This window comes from Dendropsophus ebraccatus, chromosome 8, assembly GCF_027789765.1.
Source record: "Dendropsophus ebraccatus isolate aDenEbr1 chromosome 8, aDenEbr1.pat, whole genome shotgun sequence".
Classification (NCBI taxonomy): domain Eukaryota; kingdom Metazoa; phylum Chordata; class Amphibia; order Anura; family Hylidae; genus Dendropsophus; species Dendropsophus ebraccatus.
In genome coordinates, this window is record NC_091461.1 from 36,924,338 (window position 1) to 36,934,563 (window position 10,226).

General features: G+C 44.2%; 1 long non-coding RNA gene across 1 annotated transcript; it reads right to left on the minus strand.

Moving 5' to 3' along the window:
- Positions 1 to 5,745: 5,745 nt before the first annotated feature.
- On the minus strand, positions 5,746 to 9,911 carry LOC138798557 (uncharacterized). The gene is made up of 4 exons (XR_011364100.1): positions 9,766 to 9,911; positions 8,925 to 8,945; positions 7,255 to 7,272; positions 5,746 to 5,775 (listed from the first exon to the last, which is right to left on the minus strand). It is a non-coding gene; the product is annotated as an uncharacterized lncRNA (long non-coding RNA).
- Positions 9,912 to 10,226: the final 315 nt, after the last annotated feature.

Below are 10,226 nucleotides of genomic sequence, written 5' to 3' on the forward strand. Positions count from 1 at the left end.
GATTAGCTGGGGCTGCTGAACTTGGATAAAGCTCTAAGGTTGTCTGGAAAACATGGATACAGCTAATGATTATATCCATGTTTTCCACATAGCCTTAGGGCTTTATCCAACTTCAGCAGCCACCGCTAATCAAATGCCGAAAGTTCGGGTTCGGCTGGACTCGAACCCGAACCAGGTTCGCTCATCTCTAAGGGTAAGTCCTGGTGTCACGGCTGCAGCAGTGATCCATGCTTCTGTCCGCCGTTGCTGCCGTTCCTGCCGTTCCCTCCCGCTCTTAGCTTACAGCAAATGCAGGGGTCCGGCACCGCTGCTTTTCAGCCCCCCAGGGCACCTCACGTGTCTGCGCTCCTGCTCACTTTCTTCGGCGTCCTCAGTGTCGGCTCGCACGCACCCGCCCCCTGGGGCATGCACGCGCGGCTCCTCTGAAATTTAAAGGGACAGTGCGTCCCTAATTCGTATTTGCACCTTCCTATAAACTCCTGCCCTATCCTTATTCTTGGAGCCTCTGCATGCTTCGAATAGTTTGTGGTCCCAGCTCACCGTGTTTCCTGCCCGTGTTTTCCTGCCTGTGTATCGTGCCCGTGTAACCTACTCTTTGACCCCAGCCATTCCTGGTCCCAGGTACTTGTCTGCCAGCCTATTTGTCTACTTGTCTCCAGCTGCACCTCGCCACTGCCACTAGCAAGCTAAGCCAGGGGTTCGCCTGCTGCAGCAAGTCCTCTCTCCTTGTGGCAGGCACTGGTGAAGACCAGCGGCCGCTTAGACTCTGCTCCCTGGTGCGGTTTATGTCATCGCTCGTGGTGGCTCAGCAGATCCACAACACCCATTGTTACACCTAGTACTTGCAGGTCCCTATTGTATTTTAGCCACAGCAGCATACAACCTGCACAGTGTGAATAGTGGTATTGGAGTGCTGCCCAATTTTTGCTTTTTGTGTTATATGTGGGGGGAGTGACTACCTCCTGTGTGCTTCAACTCTACCCATCTCCTGTGTTTTTTTTTTTTGTTTTTTTTTTTAACAAAGATGAGTTGGATTCTTCATGCCCAGTTTGTAGACTTAATGTGAGTCTTTAAAACAGGTTTTTATCATGTGTACACTGGAAGGAGTATGTTCAATAAGTCCTGGCTCTACTTACAGGTTGCTGTTGCACTTTCCTGTTTAGTTTTTTATATCAGATGACGTGTCAAAAGTTACTACAAATGACGAGAATGCTTTCTACAAACTCCCCCTCTTCCTCTCTTATTCTACAACGGACAGAGACTAAGAAAAGCTTAGCAAGTAAAAATTCAAAAGGAGAATGGTGAGAAAAGCCAAGATACTGTACTCACCAATGGTACTGCTAGTAACTGCTGAATTATAAAAATAAAAAAATAGTGTTAGTCAATGATCAAGTTATATATCTCTAAAACACAATGAGGGGGATCAGGGTCGGTCTTAGGGTAAATGGGGCCTTGTGCGAAAGTCATACACACAACTACCCGACCCTCCAGCCATACACACAACTACCCTACCCCCCCAGCCATACACACAATTTCCTGACCCTCCAGCCATAGACACAACTACCTGACCCCCCCAGCTACACACACAACTACTGTACTCCCAGCCATATAAACAACTACCCTACTCCCTCAACCATGCACGCAACTACCACTTCACCATTCACACAACTACCCCCTAGCCATACACACAACAAACAACCCCACAGCCATACACAAAACTACCCCCGAGCCATTTACAAAACTACCACCCCCAGCCCGCAAAACAACTACCACCCCGCTCCCCACACATCTACAGACCCCCCCCCCCAACTACCACCCGCAGCTCTCCACACAACTACCACACCCAGCCCCCCACACAACTACAGCCCCCAGCCCCTGCCGAGAGTTCCTACCAGAGCGCTGGCCATGGCATGACTTCCCCTGGACTGCAGGCCCCCTTACTGATTGGCTGGATGTGCAGTCTGGGTGATGTTATGCTACGGCGCCGTGCAGGGGAGGAGGGGAGCTAACCACTGCGGGAGGAGGACGGCCCGGGGTGCTTCAGCAGATAGAGAGCTGCACTGCACACCTAACTAAAAATAGAAATTAGATGTGATGTGTGTCTGCCGGAACAAACCACCAGGGAAGGGCACTCCGGCAGACAGGCAGCACATCTAACTTCTATTTCTAAGTCAGGTGTGCAATGCAGCTCTCTGTCTGTCAAAGCGCCCCACAGTTGGCCAGGAGTGAGGTGCCCTTGTGCAAGCGCACAGATTGCTCAGCCCAAAGGCCGGCCCTGAAGGAGATTCATTATCCCTAAACCTGGATAAAGAATGCAAACGCAATGTATTAGCACTGCAAAAAGAAAGAAAAGAAGAAAAGAAATGAAAAGAAGAATGAAAAGGAAAGCAAACATACTGTACTCACCAGTGGAAAGAGATGCTGAGGGGGAAAAAAAAAAGAGATATTGATCAATGTTGATCAAATGGTATACCTTTAAAACACAATGGATATTTCACGCTTAAAGGGAATCTGTCAGCTACAATTCACATGCCAAATTGTTGTTGGATAGCCATTAGAACAAGGAGACACATGGTCATTTCATATACCTGCCTGTGCTTCCAGAATGTAGAAAAATGCTTTTATTCTATGGTACAAAGGGTCAAAAAGGCTTCCTCGAGCTGCTGATATGCAGAAAGCCAGACATCTTGTCCCTCCACCTACTTGATTAACACCTGGAGGCTGAGTCTCAGGCAGGGCGAAGAAAGGGAGGCGGGGTAGGGGGGAGGGGCGAATAAGAAGGTGATTTTTGCATGTCAGTAAGCCCTAAGCCTGAACCCGCACACTGCCCCTACCTACTTGTCTTAAACGGCCTTAGGCAGCCACGGACAACCACAAAGGCGGTCCCTGCTCTGATATAAATGTAACACAGAACGAGACAGACATATAAACACCAAAGGAGAATCAACAAGCCAAAGTCAAAACGAAACGGGCAACGCGGTACAAAATCAGGGAGCAATCGGATAGTCAAAGGTCAGGCGGGAGGTCAGGTAACAGGTTGAGCAGGCAGAGGAATTAGGATCGGGGATCGCAGGAATAGACAGGGGGAGCTGGGATCAGGGTATGAACCTTAATAGCCAGCAGAGAAGGACTGGCTCAGCTTTCTTTTATGAGGACCAAGAGCCCAGTCCAGATTCCCATTTGACCAGCGCTCTGATCCTCAAGGTTCCGGACAGACAGAGGAATATGTCAATCAAAAGACTTACTCAGCTGCAGCAGTCAAGTCTAGCAGAGCTCAGTGTAACTCCTGCATTGCCGGAAGTTGAGAAGCAAGCGGGTGTGTCACACAAGAGTAAAAACAGTCCCAGTTCACACCAGGCTACTGCACATTACTGACACACAGACAGAGTATGTGAAAGGTATTGTGTGGCTTTGACCTAACAGCTATATAACATTGTTAGCAGTGTTTATTAGATTCACTTTAAATTCTTCAAGTATTATATGCCTAAGATTTATCACAATATATTTACACAGAAAATTAGAAATCTAAACAAAAATTAATCCAATTGTGTTACCCACCCAGCAGAGATATGGTCTTCATGGTCTCATCTTGGATAGAACACTAACAGGAAACAAACTGATCTCTCTTAAGGCCGGGTTCACCCAGCCTATGACACGGCCGTGTCACAGAACGGTCGTTGTCAGTGAAGTTCATCCCGCCCAGTACTGCATTTGGGTGTGCCTGCATTCCAGCCAGACCCGCACTTTACATTGTCTGCTTTGTCAATCTTGTGTGGCCGCTATTCAATGAATAGTGGCCGCACAAAACGGACATGTCAAATTTTTGTGTGCCCCCTTTTGTGTGCCCCCTGATGTGTATACAGTGTGTATACACTCCGGCCGGGATTCCATAGCAATTAAAGCAAGCAGAAATTTAATTATATAACAGCCGTGGTTGCAAAACTGCAACCACAGCCGTTGATTAATAAAACTATTTGTTGTGTGAACTTAGCCCTAGGCTGTATTACATGGCACCACAATCCGAGGGAAGCGAGTGCCGACCTGTCAGTTCAGTATTTATTTCCCCTTAACCCCGCTGGCTGCCTGTGCTATTACACTCACAGACAGTGAGCAGGGAGCAGCAGGAGGGCCCACAAGAAGCAGCGGGAGGGGCTGCCCGAATGATCCTTAGATCGTTCAGGCTGCCCACTGAAGTCAGTGGCGGTCTGCTGTCAGTAACTGGTCGAGTAAGGCCGATAATAGTTTAGTGTAATAGGGCCTTTATTCAACAAAGGGAACAGGCTAAGAAAAGATCAGCAAGGTGAACATATAAAAGAAGAATGACAAGGAAAACTAACATACTGTACTCACCCTCAGTAGATGCTAAAAACAAACAAACAAAAAAAAACATAATGTTAGATATTGATCAAGTGGTATGTCTTTAAAACACAATACTTAATTTACTATTAAATGCTTTAAGTATCAAAGACCTGAGATATATCACACTGCACCCGTAATGCAGATTTTTACTTTTCATTGGTTAAAAAAAGTTTAAGGGGGCATTCAGACATCCTGCAATTACGATCTGTGCACGGACAATGTGCTATGGATGATAATTCAAAGTTCCTGGCTGATGGACATCGCTACGGTTACTGATTGGCTGAATGATGTTGGCTGTGACAGAGAAGGATTGGTAAGGCATTGCTGCAGAGGCATGGGGAGAGGTGAGGAGAGCTTGTTTATGTGTCCCTCCCTGCTTGCTTAGCCTTGCAGCACTGGAGTCCTGGGTTCAAATCCCACCAAGGGCAACATCTGCAAAGAGTTTGTATGTTCTCTCCGTGTTTGCATTGTTTTTCTCCGGGTACTCCGGTTTCCTCCCACACCCAAAATATACAGAAAGATGAGTTCAGATTGTGAGCCCTTGGGGACAGGGAGCAATAATTGGCAAAACTATGTAAAGTGCTGCGGAATCTGTGTGCGCTATACAAATAAAAGCATTATTGTTATTATTAAGTATCAAGGGTGAAATGCATAGAGCTTTATTATAATAAGAATCTCTTAATTACCCATAGTAACCAATCAGAGCTCAACTTTTATTTCTCACTTTGTTCAGATAAAAAGCTGAGCAGTGATTGGTTGCTATGGACAAGAAAGAGAAACTTATTATAAGTGTGATACATAAAATTAAGACTCTCTGCACACATTGCTCCAATTGTGTTACCCATCCACCAAAGGTAACATGGACTCATATCGGATGGAACCCTAACATTGAAGAGACTCTGTTAGACTCTGTGAGAAGCTGAACAGAATGATGTATCACCTACAGTGTTCTGTGCAGCTGATTCAGAAGATATCCTCCTGAATAACATGGACAATAAGTAGTCCTCTCCTTTATGTGCATGATCCCAGTAGTCCTGGATATCCATGAGAGCAGAAAACTTCACCCACCACCTGCTGATTGGCAGTTATTTAACCATGCTGTATATAGGCAGTATACTGTCAATCAACAGCTAGAGGGTGGGGGAGGGGTGTGGCAAGAATCCTATTCTCCTGCATATTAGGAGAACGGCTGAACAAAATGATGTAAGTAATACACCAATCTGTTCAGTCTTATATCACTAGTTTATGCTGCCCTCATTTAAGGCCACGTAAACCTAGTGACAGATTCTCTTTATAGAAGCTCACCTCTCTTATACAACAAAGGACAGAGAGTAAGTTTAACGAGTAGAAAATAAAAAAGAAGAACGGCAAGGAAAACTAACGTACAGTACTCACCAGAGGTACTCGCAGTATTTGCTGAATTATTGGGAAACAAAAAGATTATCATGTTAAATAGTGGCATGAAATGCTTAAAGTGACACTGTAACCCCCTTTTGTGCATTCTGACATCTCTACACAGGTGTAAAGAGTAAATTTAGCGGTTTTCACACCTTATTTTATATCATACGTCATGGTGCTTGTTTAAGTAAAAAATCATCTTTTATCAACGGCAGATTATGTTAAGTGGGCGGGGCCTCGCGGCATTAGCGCAACTTAGCTCCGCCCGCAACGTCACAGTTGGCCCCACCCCCTCACCAGCCATTGGAACAAACTGGCCTAAAAGTCTAGGCCCCACCCCCTCTAGAGCGGCCCACCAATGGCCACCAAGGGGGCAGGGACACCTGCGTTGTGGGCGGGGCTAAGTGGCGCTAATGCCGCTAGGCCCTGCCCACTTAACACAATCTGCAGTTCACAAAAGATTACTTTTTAGTTGAACAAGCACCATGACATATGATATAATATAAGGTGTGAAAAACACTAAATTTACCCTTTACACCTGTGTAGAGATGTCAGAATGCACAAAAGGGGGTGATAGTGTCACTTTAAGCTATATTACCAGTCATCTGAAATACAGTGGTTCACTTTTCATTGGTTAAAAAAATCTATGTATTTAACCAGTAATTTGAAATAATTTAAAACTTGAAACTGCCACCATATCTATGGAGCCTCATGGGGCCTGAATTTACTTTTAATGTAAAGTTGGCCCGTTCGTGTTTCCCATTCACCAAATAATGACCTCATATCAGATAGGATGCTCACATTAAAGCATTCCTGTTATTCGTAGTAACTTTTAATGTCATCAGAGATGTCAAAAGTTACCGATCGCATTGGGTCTCGCTGCTGAGACCTGTTGCTATCCCGAGATACAATGATAAAACGAAAGCCCCTAATATAGGAAGCGATTAACAGCTGATATTGGCCGATAATCGTCTTGTGTAATAGAAGACAATGATCAGCCGACATGCACAATGTTGGCTGATCTTTGTCTTTTAAGATGTTGAAAAATAAATGATTACGATAGCCGCGATATTCTGCAGTCGCTCCGAGTAATAAGAGTGGCAGCAGCATATTGCTGCTCTCTTCTATGGGCTGCTCAGATGATCTAGCTCCCTCTTGTGGCCCCGTGTTATATGGGCTAAAGATCCCAAGATACAACTACGGAAGTTTGCAGTAAAGCAAAAGACTAGCACTTAAATGACAGTGAGAGAGACATGCGCTGCCGCAACTTCTTCTTGCCTGCATCTTCGGTTTGCAGCAGGGTTTGGGAGGTAGACCCGCTGCCATCATTACCCAACTGTATCAATATTTTCCAGGACTCTCTAGGGCTGCATCCAACTTCTTCAGCCAGCGGTAATCAAACGCTAAACGATCGGGCTCTAGCATGCACTTATCTCTAAATAGCAATGTAAAAATAATAAAGGAGAGATACAAGGAAAGCAAATATACTGTACTCACCAGTGGTAGAAGGAGATGCTGAGTAGTAAAAAAAAAAAAAAAAAAAAAAAAAGATTATAATATTAGATATTGTTACATATAGTTACACATAGTTACATAGTTAATACCGTTGACAAAAAGACACATGTCCATAAGGTTCAACCAAGGAGGGAATGGATGCAGGGAAGGGGGATATACAAGGAGGGGATGGATACAGGGAAGGGGGACATACAAGGAGGGGATGGATACAGGGAAGGGGGATATACAAAGTGGGGATGGATGCAGGGAAGGGGATATATAAGGAGGGGATGGATGAAGCAAAGGAGGATATACAAGGAGGGGATGGATGCAGGGAAGGGGGATATACAAGGAGGGGATGGATTCGGGGAAGGGGGATATACAAGGAGGGGTTGGATTCAAGGAAGGGGGATATACAAGGAGGGGATGGATACAGGGAAGGGGGATATACAAGGAGGGGATGGATACAGGGAAGGGCGATATACAAGGTGGGGATGGATGCAGGGAAGGGGGATATACAAGGAGGGGATGGATGCAGGGAAGGGAGATATACAAGGAGGGGATGGATGCAGGGAAGGGGGATATACAAGGAGGGAATGGATAAAGGGAAGGTGGGATATACAAGGAGGGGATGGATACAGGGAAGGGGGATATACAAGGAGGGGATGGATACAGGGAAGGGGGATATACAAGGTGGGGATGGATGCAGGGAAGGGGGATATACAAGGAGGGGATGGATGCAGGGAAGGGAGATATACAAGGAGGGGATGGATACAGGGAAGGTGGGATATACAAGGAGGGGATGGATACAGGGAAGGGGGATATACAAGGAGGGGATGGATACAGGGAAGGGGGATATACAAGGAGGGGATGGATGCAGGGAAGGGAGATATACAAGGAGGGGATGGATGCAGGGAAGGGGGATATACAAGGAGGGGATGGATACAGGGAAGGGGGATATGCTATGCAATGTTATAGCATTAAACAGTGTATGCAATTTAGTGCTTGCTTCTAATAGTCCCCTAGGGGGGCTTAAAAAGTGCAAAATATGACATAGCCCCTCTGCCAATAACAGTTGAAGTTACCCCCTTTACCATAAAAACACATACACAGTGAACGGTGTAAACAAAAAAGCAAAAAAGCTCCAGGATTGCTGTTTTTTTTTGTTACAATATGTCCCATCTAGACATACAGTATATGATACCAATAAAAACTAGAAATTGTGGCACAAAAAAATACAACCCCAAACAGCCCTGTAGGTTGAAAAACAAAAGCACTATGGCTCTTAGAAAGCGAGGAAGAAAAAACAAAACTGCAAAAATTCTAATTGGTGTGGTCCTTAGGGCCAAAATCCACAGTGTCTTTAAGGGGTTAATATTAATAGACCTTGTTGGTCTGATACCTCAATGAACCTGCTCTTACTTGTAGTTTTACCACTTCTATTTCTCTTTTTTCAGTGGTTTTCTAAAATTTAGTAAAGCTATACTTTGTATATCGTTATTCTATGTGTCTAATGTAATCTATCTTTAGGTGATATATAGGCAATTGCTATGTATATAAAGTCATTACCCCCCCCCCCTTCCTTTACAAAATTCTTTTTATATTACAAACACTGAGAAATGGTAAAAAAAGGGAAAAACAAATAGGGGCCATATCTACCATAGTGTACTTACCAATAGTGGAGGTCTGGGCAACTGTTGAGTGATTAGAAAAAAGATTCTAATATTAGATACTTAGAAACAGTGTAAGGAAATACCTATACAGAAACCACTGGGAACATGTCCATCCTTACCTTAGAGTCATGCATAAAAATAATAGCAAAACCTCTAGGTACCCATTATCCTAGTGAGAGCTCTGCTATATATTTATTACACTGATATCAAAGTTTAAGTCATGTGTTCCTCTTAAGGTCCACAGTTCTGTACTGACCAACTTCAGATTATATCCAGAAAATACAGGCAGTGCCAGATCTGTCACATAATGCCAGATTGTATACAAGGTGGCTGCACTCCGATGCCTGTGGTGCTTGGGGACAATCTAACGCATATGTAATACAAAGACACATTTCGACTTTTTGAAATAAACTTTACTTAATTTTTCAAGATTTTCTATATACACAAGATGTCAGATTGACCCCCTTGACTATAATAGGGTCTGCTGAGTTTCCATCTCTGTGGAACAACTACAACTACTGTGGAACTAACAGGAGTTGTAGAGATGTACATCCAATGAGTTCCCCCTAGTGGCAACTACAGAGAAGTGCAGTGACAGTGTGACTACAAGCAGAGGAAGCAGTCCAGTGCTTGTCCTCAGTTTTATTGAAGCAAATGTAATCCCTCTCTGATTTCCCCATCTACCTAAGCCATTAATAGCAGAATGTCTTGGCAATATAGACAGTACTGTATAAATATGAGATGTGTGAGCACCTATATGTACTTTATATACCATATGTACTCCTACTAGTTAATATAACTTTAGTTTAGATCCCCTTTAGCTTAGTGCCCCTGGACTTACCTGTAATAGAGGGAAGGTTCATTGCAAGAAGCACAATGCAGAGCATTAGAGTCTTAGTTTCCATGATGGATGATGAATATATGGGCGCTCTATATTACAGTTCCTAATCCTGAGGCCTAGAAGTGCAATGTATTAGGTTGCACTAATGTAATGATATTGCTACCTGACTGCTTTTTATATTCCAACAGAACCAGAAAACTGGTGTCTGGGAGGTATTGTCCTCATCCGAAGTGTTATCCTCCCTAATTATCATTCTATAATTACTTTAAATACCCACCCAGCATACATGAGTAATGATTTACATAGGAAGAACACACGGATGTGTTTGTAGTGATGTGGTTTTGTTTGTATATAGTTATAAAAATCATGTCACGTGTCTTCCAAATCTATAGACTCATTGTTCATAGGTATAACTAGGTTAGGGAGGACTGTGTGACGGCACCTGTTAGTTCTATACAGGA